Source organism: Lepisosteus platostomus, chromosome 22 (genome assembly GCF_059453375.1).
Source record: "Lepisosteus platostomus isolate fLepPlt1 chromosome 22, fLepPlt1.hap1, whole genome shotgun sequence".
Lineage (NCBI taxonomy): Eukaryota > Metazoa > Chordata > Actinopteri > Semionotiformes > Lepisosteidae > Lepisosteus > Lepisosteus platostomus.
Genome location: NC_142632.1, coordinates 2,248,736 through 2,263,678, shown reverse-complemented (window position 1 = coordinate 2,263,678; position 14,943 = coordinate 2,248,736). Strand labels below are relative to the sequence as shown.

General features: G+C 44.2%; 1 long non-coding RNA gene and 3 other non-coding genes across 4 annotated transcripts; 1 reads left to right on the top strand and 3 right to left on the bottom strand.

The window, feature by feature from the left end:
* Positions 1-560: 560 nt before the first annotated feature.
* trnar-ccu (transfer RNA arginine (anticodon CCU)) lies at positions 561-633 on the bottom strand. The gene has a single exon. It is a non-coding gene; the product is annotated as a tRNA-Arg (tRNA).
* Positions 634-10,025: 9,392 nt separating this feature from the next.
* On the top strand, positions 10,026-10,096 carry trnag-gcc (transfer RNA glycine (anticodon GCC)). The gene has a single exon. It is a non-coding gene; the product is annotated as a tRNA-Gly (tRNA).
* A 2,097-nt stretch (positions 10,097-12,193) lies between these two features.
* On the bottom strand, positions 12,194-12,890 carry LOC148643011 (uncharacterized). Its single transcript, XR_015929004.1, has 3 exons — positions 12,652-12,890; positions 12,432-12,548; positions 12,194-12,332 (listed from the first exon to the last, which is right to left on the bottom strand). It is a non-coding gene; the product is annotated as an uncharacterized LOC148643011 (long non-coding RNA).
* A 1,898-nt stretch (positions 12,891-14,788) lies between these two features.
* Positions 14,789-14,930, bottom strand: LOC148643010 (U4 spliceosomal RNA). Its single transcript, XR_015929406.1, has one exon. It is a non-coding gene; the product is annotated as a U4 spliceosomal RNA (small nuclear RNA).
* Positions 14,931-14,943: the final 13 nt, after the last annotated feature.

Genomic DNA, 14,943 nt, shown 5'->3' with positions numbered 1-14,943 from the left:
AAATTCCGTATTTTGGGATGGCCAAGTAAGAGTCCTGACCCCAATCCCATTGAAGTGCTGTGGCGTGATCTGAAGCAGGCCGTTCAGCGCAAGACATCCCAAAAATATACATGAACTGAAACAGTTTTGCATAGAGGAATAGGCTAAAATACCTCCTAACCGCTGCTCAGGTCTGACCAGCCGCTACAGAAAGTGGGGGTTGAGGTTTTTGTCAATAAAGGAGGTTCCACTAGCTCCTTAATATAAGGGTTCACCTACTTTTTCCATCAATGACCTTGATTGTTTAAACCATTTGGTCAATAAAGAAACAGCAATGTCAAATGTTGGGCGTGTGTTGTTTGTGAAATCAGACTCTCTTTATTAATTATTATGACTTAGATAAAGATAAGATCACATGTTAGGAGCCATTCATGCAGAAATCCACATCATTCCGAAGGGCTGTTTACAAAAGTTTTTCTCCCAACTGTATGTGAGAGAAAAGCAGAGACGCTCACTGAGTAAGGTGGGGTTGCAGCTTCACAAATCACAAGGACATTTGTACACTCAAAAAGGGACAGGAGCACCCCAGATGGGACTCAAACCCACAATCCCTGGCTTAGGAGGCCAGTGCCTTATCCATTAGGCCACTGGGGCACACTGAGTGGGGTCGATCACGCTGATGAAGAGCCAGTTTTTTTTTTCCTTTGCTTTTTCAAAGGGATCCCCAAAATTAGGGAAGTTAGGCAGCAGAAGGTTTACTGTGACCTGAGAAGGACCGCCATCCAATCACGGTGGTACACACACACACGCTCTCACTCATCTGAGCTACACGGCTACCAAGATGATCTCAGGTGCGCCGAGCTGGTACGGAACATATTGAACTGATCGACGGTGAATTGTCTCTCAGACAGGCTTTTCACCTCTGAGCTCCCTGACTAACAGTGATCAGCTAGGTAGTGAAACAGTCAGCTGCTTCTAAACCTTAAACAGCTGCATCTCGGCGCTTCCACGGAGAGATGATTTGAAAGCCGAACATCGCCCATTGGGAACACCTTACTATCACTAGTTTAAGAGACTCTTAAGGTCTTGCAGAGGTGCCTGTCTAATAGCATGCGCTTTGCAAGCTATAGGTGTTTAGGCTGAGGCAGAATGCCTGTTAACAAAATGTTTTTCTAAAGGGGCCTCGCACTCTTTTCCAAGCAATGGTCACCATCCCCACCGAGTGTCTCAACGTAGTCATGTCCTAGGATGTCACCTGTTAGTCTCCATTTGTCTGCCACCAACACTTTAGGTTACGGGGTCACAACCGCACCCCGGAGAGCAGAGGAGCCGTTGTCGTTCTGGCGGCGCAGATTGGGCTGAAGGTGGGGCGCTTGAATCTCGCTGTTGGAGGCCGTCTGAAACTGACCCAAGCCTTTCCCTTGAATTAAATGTAAATAAATAAATGAACCCCAGATGCACATGGAATCAATCACGTGTTTCCTTTGAGCCGTTTCAAAGACTGCTCCAGAGTTTACCTTGCACAGATGCGCAAAGATTAATGATGGGGGTGCACGCTTCCAGGCGCCTTACAACTGTAGGGACTGATTAGAGACAATTCGTAGCGTGTGTTCGTTTCCATATACGCCCCGTGTTGCAATGGTAGGATGAAGTCAAATACGGCTTGGACGCGTAACGGCATTCTATCCAACTGCAGGACTTGAGGGTTTTTTGTGCTTTGTTCTGTTTTCGTTGACATCGCATTTGTAAGAGCGTCAAAAAAAGGCAATTCCAGCATCTAACACGAATAAAAGGGCTATTGAAACTGCAGGGCTGCGCAGCTTCTAAAATCCTTGCACACAATTCTCCGTTATTGTTACTTCCTTCTTTCTGTCTAACAAAGTTCCCTTTTCCTGACCGGACGGGGAGACTTTATCATTCCAACTTGAAGCCAGCCTTAAGTCCTCTGAGGCGCATTTGTCTGCTAGCATGCATTTTGTGAAAGTTTTTTTTGTTGTTGTTAAACGGAAAGCGACTTTGAAAAAGGTTTCCGCCGCTGCCCGACACTCTATGTTAGACTGCATCAAGAAGGCAGTGGCGGCGGCGGCGGCGCGCGCTGCAGCCGTGGCCGAGTGGTTAGGGCGATGGACTAGAAAGCCGTCGGGGTATCCCCGCGAAGCTTCGAGTCCTGCCGCCTACGGTGTCGTCGTGTGTCTGCGCAACAAAGGAAAAGCACCTGTTTCGCTTTTCCCGCAACTTTTAAAACGCGAATGATCTGGATTTCTACATGATTGGCTCTTAAAATGTGATCTGATCTTCATCTGACGCATAATAATAAATAAAGACAGTCTTGTTTAACAAACAACACACACAACATTTTACATTGTCAATTCAGTTCAAATCAATGTATTTCTATATAGCACCTTTCACAACAAGGTTGTCTCAAGGCACTTAACAATGCAAGTTGTTAAGAGCCTTGTGTCTAATATGCCACCTAGGTTACGTGCTGTCTCTTTGAGGCAAAAGTTTAAATCCTCTGAGTTAAGTGCTGAAGTTATAGTAGTCCTATCAGTATTGTTGCCTCCGATCAACAGATCCTCAGTTTTCTCACAGTTGAGTAACAAAAAGTTTTCACACATCCAAGTCTTTCCTTCATTAATGCATTTAACTAAAGTGATAATAGAAGAGTTGTCGTTTGGTGTGAACAAAATGTTTATTTGAGTGTCATCAGCATATAAATGAAAGTTCATATTATTTTTTCGTATTATCCTACCTAGCAGCAGCATGTAGAGAGAGAGAGCAATATTGGTCCCGGCACTGATCCGTCTGGTACCCCAAATTGAACTGGTGACGTTGATGAAGCAGTACAATTATTAGATATTTGAACATAATGAAAACGATGAGTAAAATGTGAAGTAAACCACTGAAGGACGGTTCCAGATAAGCCAACCTCAAACTCAAGCCTGTGTAACAAAACAGAGAGGTCAACCGTGTCAAAGGCAGCTCTAAGATCTAGAAGCACAAGCACTGTTGCATTCCCCACATCAGTAGCTAAGAGAATATCATTTACGACTCTCGTTAATGCAGTTTCAGAAAGCAGACTGAAATTTCTCAAGTATATTATTTGAATCCAGATACGATTGACATTGGGCAACAACTATTCTCTCAAAACTTTTAGATTGAAATGGGACCTTTGAGACAGGCCTGTAGTTGTTAAGAACTTGTGGATCCAAATTTGACTTCTTAAGGAGCGGTCTAACAACCGCTACCTTAAATTGATCAGGTACAACGCCTGACGCAAGCGATGCATTCATCATACTAATTATAGGTCCTGCCAGTCCTTCGAGGGAATCTTTGACTAGCTGAGTGGAGATGGGATCTAGCGAACAGGTGGTTGACTTTGTCTTACGTCTGTGTCCATGAGTCCACCATAAGAAGAAATCTGAACAGGAGTGGTGATCATGCGAGGTCACCATGGAGGAAACCACTGCTCTCCCCCCCAAAAAAAACCACCACTGCCCCTCTCAAGTTTGCTAAAGACCACATGGATGTTCCACAACTCCTGGAACAATGTTCTGTGGACAGACGTGACAAAAGTTGAACTTGTTGGTAAATGTGCACAGCGTTATGTTTGGAGATAACAAAACACTGCATACCAACTCCAAAACCTCATCCCACCTGGGAAGCATGGCGGAGGCTGTACGGCTTGCAATCATCGAGGGACCGATGAATTCCAAGATGTATCAGGAAATTCTACAGCAGAATGTCAGGGTGTCTGCCTGTGATCTAAAACTCGAAAGACGCTGGGTCATGCAGCATGACAAAAACAAAGGAGTACATCAACAACAGAGTGGCTGAAACAGAAGAAATTCCGTATTTTGGGATGGCCAAGTAAGAGTCCTGACCCCAATCCCATTGAAGTGCTGTGGCGTGATCTGAAGCAGGCCGTTCAGCGCAAGACATCCCAAAAATATACATGAACTGAAACAGTTTTGCATAGAGGAATAGGCCAAAATACCTCCTAACTGCTGCTCAGGTCTGACCAGCCGCTACAGAAAGTGGGGATTGAGGTTTTTGTCATAAAGGAGGTTCCACTAGCTCCTTAATATAAGGGTTCACGTACTTTTTCCATCAATGACCTTGATTGTTTAAACCATTTGGTCAATAAAGAAACAGCAATGTCAAATGTTGGGCGTGTGTTGTTTGTGAAATCAGACTCTCTTTATTAATTATTATGACTTAGATAAAGATAAGATCACATGTTAGGAGCCATTCATGCAGAAATCCACATCATTCCGAAGGGCTGTTTACAAAAGTTTTTCTCCCAACTGTATGTGAGAGAAAAGAAGAGACGCTCACTGAGTAAGGTGGGGTTGTAGCTTCACAAATCAAAAGGACATTTGAACGCTCAAAATGGAACAGTAGCGCCCCAGATGGGACTCAAACCCACAATCCCTGTCTTAGGAGGCCAGTGTCTTAGCCATTAGGCCACTGGGGCACACTGGGTGAGGTCGATCATGCTGATGAAGAGCCAGTTTTTTTTCCTTTGCTTTTTCAAAGGGATCCCCAAAATTAGGGAAGTTAGGCAGCAGAAGGTTTACTGTGACCTGAGAAGGACCGGCATCCAATCACGGTGGTACACACACACACGCTCTCACTCATCTGAGCTACACGGCTACCAAGATGATCTCAGTTGTGCCGAGCTGGTACTGAACATATTGAACTGATCGACGGCGAATTGTCTCTCAGACAGGCTTTTCACCTCCGAGCTCCCTGACTGACAGTAATCAGCTAGGTAGTGAAACAGTCAGCTGCTTCTAAGCCTTAAACAGCTGCATCTCGGCGCTTCCACAGAGAGATGATTTGAAAGCCAAACATCGCCCATTGGGAACACCTTACTATCACTAGTTTAAGAGACTCTTAAGGTCTTGCAGAGGTGCCTGTCTAATAGCATGCGCTTTGCAAGCTATAGGTGTTTAGGCTGAGGCAGAATGCCTGTTAACAAAATGTTTTTCTAAAGGGGCCTCGCACTCTTTTCCAAGCAATGGTCACCATCCCCACCGAGTGTCACAATGTAGTCATGTCCTAGGACGTCACCTGTTAGTCTCCATTTGTCTGCCACCAACACTTTAGGTTACGGGGTCACAACCGCACCCCGGAGACCAGAGGAGCCGTTGGCGTTCTGGCGGCGCAGATTGGGCTGAAGGTGGGGCGCTTGAATCTCGCTGTTGGAGGCCGTCTGAAACTGACCCAAGCCTTTCCCTTGAATTAAATGTAAATAAGAAATGAACCCCAGATGCACATGGAATCAATCACGTGTTTCCTTTGAGCCGTTTCAGAGACTGCTCCAGAGTTTACCTTGCACAGATGCGCAAAGATTAATGATGGGGGTGCACGCTTCCAGGCGTCTTACAACTGTAGGGACTGATTAGAGACAATTCGTAGCTTGTGCTCATTTCCCTCTATTCCCCGTGTTGCAGTGGTAGGATGACGTAAATTCCTGCTTCGACACGTAACGGGATTATAATCAAGTGCAGGAGCTGAGGGCTTTAGTTTTGTTTCGTTTTCCATGGCGTTCGTAAGCGCGCAAATCAAAGGCAATTCCTGCGTCTAACACGAATGTAAATGCTTTTGAAAGTGCAGTGTGGTGCAGCTTGTAAAATCCTTGTCCACATTTTTGGTTTGTTGATGTTTTTTCTGTCTGCCAAAGTTGCATTTTGACATCCGGACTGGGGGACTTTATCATTTGAACGTGAAGCCAGCCTTAAACCCTCTGAGGCGTGTCTGTCTGCCGGCACGAATCTTGTGAAAGGTATTTTTTTTAACGGAGAGCAACTTTAAAAAGGTTTCCGCAGCCAAATCGCAGTCCGTGTTTGATTATAGGAGGAATGCGGCGGCGGCGAGCTCGCATTTGTCGTGCTCGAGTGGTTAAGGCGATGGGCTTCAAATGCGTTGGGGCTTCCCCGCGCAGATTCGAAACCTGCCGACTCCGGCGTCTGCCGCACGTCGCCTTGTGCCTGCGCGGCAGAGGCGAAGTGCCGCTTTTCCTTTCCTGGTACTATAACAACGCGAAATCGCTTGGACCCGCTGCCATGGAAATCAATACTTCAGATAACTACACATTTTGCGTTCGCACCTCTGGTGCTCTACTTATGCCTTTGAAAACCTAATGAATAAAGCTGAAAGAACCGACACGATATGTAGGTGCTGGTAAAGCACGCAGTAAAGAACTGTTAACAGCAAGGGTTTCAGTGGGTTAACTGAGGAGAAGGCGTGATCGCTAATTGTTGACTTTTTATTTGGTGTTAGAAACACTCTTACTGTGCATGACGTGCAACAAATGTAGCCACAGAAATTGCATCACGCTTTCATGTATGCTATTGCAGACACCAACGTTGCCTAGATAGAAAACCGAAATAGCTCTCTTCGAATCTCTATCATTTGTCAATGGAAGTAAAAGGCGCTGCAATCTCATACGTTCAGAATCAAACACGCAGCTGTTGTTCGACTTTACTTCTTGACTAATTACAACTGAATGTCGCATGAGCAGTTACATAAACTTGTCTGGTATATTTGAACACAAATGCCGTTCTTCAATTAAAACTAACAGTACATTGTCAGGGACATTCAGTTCTATACAAACAAGAGAATATTTTTACCGTTCATGTGGACTACGTGTTGACTTACTGATTGGAATAATTGAAAGGTTCGGGCTCATAGCCGATGCAGTGCGTGCTAATTAGAACAGCAACGCTGAGCTCTCAGCACCGTACTGAGCCCAGGTGTTTTTCTAAAGCTGTCAGGTGCAGTTCATTTACATGAAGGAAATCTCTTACTGGGTACGATTACAATGCAGTAAGTAGCACAGACTACTTAGGGAGTAGCCCGATGCGTTTAAAAACGACCCGAGCCAGGCATGAGTCGAACCTGCAATCTCCTGATCCGTAGTCAGACGCATTATCCATTGCGCCACTGGCCCGACACTGCAGGACTGTAACCCAGTGAGATCAGCACTGCACCTAGTAAAATATTACCCCCGGTCCATTCTTTTCCAAAAGTGAGAAACACCTGTTTTCTACATTTTGTCTGTTTTAAAACCATATCTCTTTAAACCAAACCAAGAGTTTGTCTTTTGCACTGATATTCTGATTCATTTCGATTTCAAAGAAAAAAAAACATTATCTTCCAAAGCATCATAAAATTTTCCATTCTTCCAGACTCTACTTCTCTCTTGTAGTAGTATAGCAGACCTTTCCAGGTGAGCAGATCACAGAGTCCGAAATGAGCTTCCTCCATCAAGCAAAGTACCTGAACATGACTCTGTCTTCATAAAAGCGCCCCTGTAATAAAGAAATTAAATCCGAAATCAAGAGGGCAGTTGCCTACTGAAGTTCAAGAAGTCATCAATTTTAACCTAGCAACACATTAAAGGCTGCATCTATACAAGTACGATTCTAGAAATGCTCACCAGATTACGTTTTAAGAAGGAACTGCGCCTCAGGTTCCGCCGAGATCTTAACTTGGATGGCAGGATTCAGAGTCCGGAGTGCGGACTGATGGCGCACGGAGGGTCCACATACTGTGGATCCCTCAGTTTTCTTCCGCGTGTTTAAACCGCCAGCGTGTGACTCCCCTGTCCCCGTGACCTCATTGCTCTGCTCTCGCCTCTGTGCAGCTGAGCCCGACTCATGGTAAAGTGGAAAAAAATATGCCCTCATCGTGGGATTTACTCTGGATCGAGGATAGATGTCACCTTTTTATCGTTGAACAGGATGTATGTGATGTGGCGACTAGGTTCAATTTTGTATCCTTTTAAAAGATTAAGGACTGGGGTGAGCGTGATTTACCACCCTTTCAGCTAAGAACCCGACATGAGCACCGTTTAAGCTGCATAGACTCGGTCGTTTAACTCTTCTCCATTAGCAGGGTTAAGGTTAAAGAAAAAAAACATTGCTGACTTCTTTTTTTTTGCCAGCAGCTAGCGCTGATTAGCAATGTTTGTATTTCATGTTTTGCAAGTTCCATCCATTTTAAGAAAAACAAGTCGCGTTAAAGACAGGAAATGAATACTTGCATTTAATTAAGTCTAGCCGTAGGCGGTTGTCTGTAAGGACCAGTTCTGTTCGAGAAGACAGAACAAAGAAGGCACCACTGGGATTCGGACTCAGGATCTCCTGTTTAAGAGACAAGCGCTTTAACCAACTAAGCAACGGCGCCCCGGTAGTGTTGTCCTTTTGCAGCCACTTGGACACACCACTCAGACACATCTGCATTCGATGTGTGCTCCGCCTGCTCGCTGAGCAAGTTGCCACCTTTACATACAATAGCAACATCGACACCAAGAGAAAGGATGCCAAATGGCTTTTATCTGGAACTTTTCATGTCCAAGGAGCTCAATGTGCTTTCTGTGTACAACAGGGCCACTGAACTCCACAATGGCCACTGAACCACAGCAGTGGCTTGCTGGCTTGACATCTCCCAAGGAAAATGTTGAAATCGCATGTGGAACAGGAAAAGGACCCTCGAGTACGAGGGAAAAAAAAGAAAAGATCATCTGGAGCGCGCCAACCCATGTCTGGACAGCCCAGTTGCGAGAGAAGAGAAAAGTGTTTGAAGATTTAAGAGTGTCTTAGGTGGAGCCAAAATCAAGTGTCACAAATGCAAGTGGGAAGATTTCCAATGTTTAATATGGTCAAAATAAGCGGAAGTTACCAGCTGGTCCGGCACAGTCTGCCATGCTTTTGTCATATACTGTAAAGTGGTGTGGAACTGGGTGTCGAACTGGAGCCTCACCATTTGCATATGTGAGGCTCCAGTTATACATCGAGTGTCACATTAAATGACAAAAATGAAGAGAGTTAAAGCACCTGGAGAGGTTTTCTTACAACTTTTGAGCCGACACAGTTTTGGAAAATGTTTCCTTCACGCTGCACTGAACAACATAGGCAGCCAAGAGTCTCCAAAACAAAACAGAATGGACAGATAGGAGAAAATTCCCACTCGTCCTGAAGTTCCCAAAATCCAGCACTGAGCGTAAACAAAGTGTCTAAGTAGCGTGGGAATGCTAACCCTAACCCTAGCTGGAGTTTGAGCAATCCGGCACTGAGCGTAAGAAGATGAGTCAAAGTAACGTCTAATCGGATTAGTTTCCTTAGAGCTGGTTCAGAGTTTGCTCAAGAGTTTACCTTTCACAGATGCGCAAAGAAGAATGTTGGGGGTGCACGCTTCAAGGCGCCCTACAGCTGTAGGGAGTGATTCGAGACGATTCGTGGCGTGTGCTCGTTCCCATATACCGTACGACCCGGGGTGCAGTGCTAGGATGACGTACAATACCGCTTGGGCACGTAACGGCGTTATATGCAAGTGCAGGACGTGAGGGTTTTCGTTTGTTCGTTTTGTTTTGCTCTGCTTTGCTTTGTTTTGCTTTCCATCGCGTTGGTAAGAGCGTAAATAAAAAGGCGATTCCTGTGTCTACCACTAATGTAAGAGCTATTTCAAGTGCGACGTGGTGCGGCTTTTCAAATGCTTGTGGGCATTTCTCTGTTGTTGATTCTTTTTTTGTGTGTAACAAAGTGGCATTTTCATGTCCGGACGGGGAGACTATCATTCCGACATGAAGCCACCCTTAAGTCCTCTGAGGCGTGTCTGTCTGCAAGGCTTGTATTTTGGAAATGTTTTTTTGAAACGGAGAACGACTTTGAAATAGGCTTCCGCCGGCGCCTCGCGATCCAGGTAAGATTGTAGCAAGAACGCAGCGGGGGTGGGGCTTGCTGTAGTCGTGGCTGAGTGGTTAAGGCGATGGACTAGAAATCCATTGGGGTCTCCCCGCACAGGTTCCAATCTTGCCGACTACGTTGTCCGCCTTCAGTCGGTGTGTTTCGGCACAAGCAAAGAAGCGCGCCTCTTTGCTGTTCCTGGTGGTTTTAAAACGCACAATCGCTTGTACCCGCTGCCTTGGAAATAAGTTCTTCAGCGTCCGCAAATGGCATTTTGCAGCTGGAAGCAGATGTCGACGCGTTTTGCACAGAGCACCAAAAAAGCGTCTTTTTTGAAGGCCCAGGCACTGAGCATTGGTGGTTCAGTGGTAGAATTCGCGCCTGCCACGCGGGAGGCTCGGGTTCGATTCCCGGCCAATGCAGTGGCTTTTGCAGCGAGCGGCTCCATCACTTGCATCCCCTTGCAACTCGCAACTGAAAACCCACTGAAGCTAAGCAGGTGTGGGCCAGGTCAGTACCTGGATGAGGATGAGCTACAGGGAAACACAAAGCTTCCAGCTGGAAGCGGTGTTAATGGTGCCGGCGGGGGGGCGCTCACCCTGAGGTCTGTGCGGGTCCCAATGCCCCAGTATAGTGACGGAGATGCTGTGTTGTAAAAGGGCGCTGTCTTTTGGATGAGATGTAAAACCGAGGTCACAGCGCTCTGTGGTCATTCAAAATGACCACCAAAACCTTTGACAAAAGCTCTTGGTAATTGATGGTCTTCAATAATGCTTCTCCTTTAGGTACATTTTAAATCAGCTGAAAAATGCTGTGAAATGGGGGGGCACTTCAGGCCAGTGTAGGATTTGGGTTACAAGAACCATGAAACTGCACGAGAAAGCCCGTACACTGAATTACACGGCTTTCTATTCAAAGGAGGACAAAAGAAATTCCCTGAGTTTGATTTTTTGCAGCACAGAGAGGAGCACTGTCGTGAGGCCGGTTAGCTCAGTTGGTTAGAGCGTGGTGCTAATAACGCCAAGGTCGCGGGTTTGAGCCCTGTACGGGCCACGTCTAGGTCCAGGTCCAGGTCCCTGTTTGTGAAACAGGCAAATGACTGTCTCAGGGGCCCATTCCTCATTCTCAAGACACATGTATGCAGTATGTACACCGTGCATTGAGCAATAGGGACTGAATACACCACAGGTAAGGTTAGAAGTCATTCTGAGGTGCCACATGTGAGGGATACAGCTAGGCATCTGAAATGTAGGGTTTGAGACCCTTCAGGAGTACTGCATCCTTTGAGACAGACCCGTGCATGTTAAACAAATGATCATTTCTTTCGGCATTAGGGACTAAATATACTAAACATATGATGCTAAAATGTTATTTTCACATATATTAATGTAATAAATGATTGCTTATGCTTTATAAACAAATCTAATTAAAATAAAAGCTTAAGTTTTGTATTTATCTTGTACCATAGAACATGATTTGCTTTGTATTTCAAGCCCACAAAGTGTCCAAATGTTCTATGATCATTTCTTTCAGCATTAGGGACTAAATATACCAAACGTATGATGCTAAAATCCTAAAAAAAGGATGTGCTCCATCTCGTCAGTAGATTGGATTCCAAAACTGATTTGGGTCAATATACATTACCTTTGAAATTAAAGTACAGTCTACTGTAGGGAACCATCAACTTAGAAAGCATTGGCCTTCCCTGGGGGTCAGGTAGGTGCAAAAGATAAACCTTTATCCTATCTTTATCTTAAGATAAGTGGCCAAGCAGTATTTTTCCAAGTTTCACCAAGCACATCATGTTGCCATAGTAGACAAAGTTCTATAAAATGTTAAATAACTTTTAAAAAAAGCATCTTGGTCTTACAGTACTGTACAAGGTGAATTAAACTGTCCCTGGTAATAAAAAGTAATTAGAAGCATCTCAGAAACTTTATCTCTAGAAACATTAGCTGTTTTATAGCATGTAATTTAGTGTGATGTTGTCAGAATTCAAGGACATTATCACACACAGAAATTGGTTCAGTTAAATCTAAAAAACACAGCTAAACATGGGTTTAAATGTAACAGAAGTCTTACCTCTTGTCAAAAGATTTAATTCAAGAAGCGATGTAATAAATGATTGCTTATGCTTTATAAACAAATCTAATTAAAATAAAAGCTTAAGTTTGGTATTTATCTTGTACCATAGAACATGATTTTCTTTGTATTTGAAGCCCACAAAGTGTCCAAATGACGCACTACACGATATAAGGAAGATTATCACATGCATATCGGTATTATCTTTCTTATGAAAATGCATTCCTTTCATTACCTTTTACTTTTTAAAATGAACTCAAATTGTGTATAATGTAATAATTTAAGTAGAATAGATTCAGGTAGGAAATATAGAGTCATGATGTTTATGGCTGACATCATTTCACATGGGTGAATTTTAAGCTAAGAAATAAAAACATTTACAATGAAGATACCATTGCTTAATTTTAAATGCCTTTAAAAAATAAATACCTCCTGAGAATAATTTGCCACTCCCAGATCCTTGGTAAGGTACTGTTTGAATCCAATCAGGAGAGGAGCATCCAGGGAGTGCTTTCTATAGAGTCCAGCTTGGGCCACTCTCTTCCGGCCTGCTGATACTTTTTAACTACTCAGGGCCTGTAAGGATATAAAACACCGGTTTAAACATTTTATACCTATAAGACAAATTAGAATTTTAGTAAAAAATAGATACATCTGAAAAATAAAAAGTCTTACTGCTGATAGAGTTCTTCAGAACTCACATCTTCCCCTTCCTTATCCGCTTCTGTTTCAGTTTCTAGAGCAGCCTCTGGCATCTCTTTCTCCTGGACAGCGGCCTCTTGCTCAGGGCCGCTGGAATGCAGGTAGATTCTTTTCAACATGCTTTTACATAATATGTTGTAACAATGATTTCAAAAAGAAACTACAGAAGCCTTACAGATTAAAAATATCTCACCTTGCCAATGTGTCTTCAGGCTTCCCATGTACAAAAAGGCCCAAGGACTCTAGCAGTCTTACAACCACTATCCTGTTTGCCTCACCAGACACGATCTCTATTCTGTGGTAATCCACGATGACCCCGTTCTTCAGGTGATTCATCATGTCCTCCCTCGCCTGTTGAGAGGCCATCCTGATCTTTTCTGCCGTGGCGTGCTTCATACACGCCCTCTTCAAGTGAGCAGGAAGCTCATCAAGAGTATTCAGGCACATCTTGCACACCAGGGGAATCCGCGCGGGTTTCCTTTGAAAATAAATAATACCATCTGTGTATAGAAACAAGCTAAGACTGATTTCTTAAATTATCCTTAATTTTCTCTCTCATAGTTTGAGCATAATGATTTTATTGCATTTATATAAGAATTGCTCATTGCTCCTAAATAAATAATGGTTTCATAAAAAAGTGAACACTTACTTGGTCTCAGTCACAGACTTTCCAAAAGAAGCCATTGTGGAGTTCAGCAACTGCAGGTCCTAGAAGTGGGGAAGGAATTTTAAAAGAGAAATTGAATTACAATACAGAAGGAATGGCTGAGGGATCACTGAAATATATATATACAAATTCCAAAGACTGAGTCCATATAGAAACAACTACCTTTCATTTTCAGTATAAGAAAAAAAAACATTATCTTCCAAAGCATCATAAAATTGTCCCTTCTTCCAGACTCTACTTCTCTCTTGTAGTAGTATAGCAGACCTTTCCAGGTGAGCAGATCACAGAGTCCGAAATGAGCTTCCTCCATCAAGCAAAGTACCTGAACATGACTCTGTCTTCATAAAAGCGCCCCTGTAATAAAGAAATTAAATCCGAAATCAAGAGGGCAGTTGCCTACTGAAATACAAGAAGTCATCAATTTTAACCTAGCAACACAATAAAGGCTGCATCTATACAAGTACGATTCTAGAAATGCTCACCAGATTACGTTTTAAGAAGGAACTGCGCCTCAGGTTCCGCCGAGATCTTAACTCGGATGGCAGGATTCAGAGTCCGGAGTTCGGACTGATGGCGCACGGAGGGTCCATATACTGTGGATCCCTCAGTGATCTTCCGCGTATTCAAACCGCCAGCGTGTGACTCCCCTGTCCCCGTGACCTCATTGCTCTGCTCTCTCCTCTGTGCAGCTGAGCCCGACTCACGGTAAAATGGAAAAAAATATGCCCTCGACGTGAGATTAATTCTGTAGCGAGCCAGTGTTGCGCATAGCTGCCTTCAAAGCAGTTAACCCAGGTTCGATTCCCGGCCAACGCAGTTGCGAATGTTTTCAAATGCTGTCATGAGCCTTGGATTGTGACTAGCAAAGCGAAGCCTTTTGAAAGAGCTAAAGCACTGCAAAACGGAATTGAAGGAGAATCTTACAGGGGATTCTGAGCAGTGTCTGCATACATGCAGTCAGATAAAGGTGCTGAAAGCTTGAGCTACTCTCAATGTCATGCTGCCCTTCCCCGGAGTAAATCTGTTACATTGAAAGAATGCTTCTGGCAGGTTCAAAAAGGGACCCTTGTTAATTGGAGAAATCAATGATTTCGAATGAATTCTGTATGCGTTAAAAGACAGCTATACACAGAAAACATGCAGGACACTGCTCATGATGTTTCCGGAGCCGAAACACAGTGCGTTTTTCCAAGCCATTTGACAAAGCCCACCCACTGAAAACTGAAGCAGATCGTGTAAAGACGTTCAACTTTGTAACTACTGCACGCACAGGAAGCAGAATAAATTCCTCTTTTCAAACTGTCAAAGGTTTGCTTTGCGAACGCTGCAGGACATCGCACAATCTCTTTTGAATGGGGACAAACGATTTCTTATGGGGCGCAGTAAGTACAGACGTTTAAAATGCTCCACTCATGCCGACGATGCAGCATGAAGAAGCGCAACCTAACGTTTGACAGACAAAAGCCAGGCGCCGCTACGAGCAATATGAAATCATACTGACAGCACACGGCGTTTTGCGCTGACACAAAAGTAATCTCGACAGACGCTGTTCTCTGCATAAAGCTGAAAGAGCTAAAGAGCGTTTCTGTTGAGACGTAACAAGCTCGTTTCTTTCTACCATGATATCACCGTGACCAAATCTGTCTTTAAACACCTTGCTCAGTCTCTGACGAGACTGTCAAAAATTGCTTTCGCCGATTGTATTGCAAACCGGCGGAAGCGGGGTATTGGGAAAAGTTTTCAACTAGCAATAATCGCGCCTCGGCTAAACCTCACAGGCTACGATACTGCCACTGCGCAAAGCTGACGGTTGCCAGG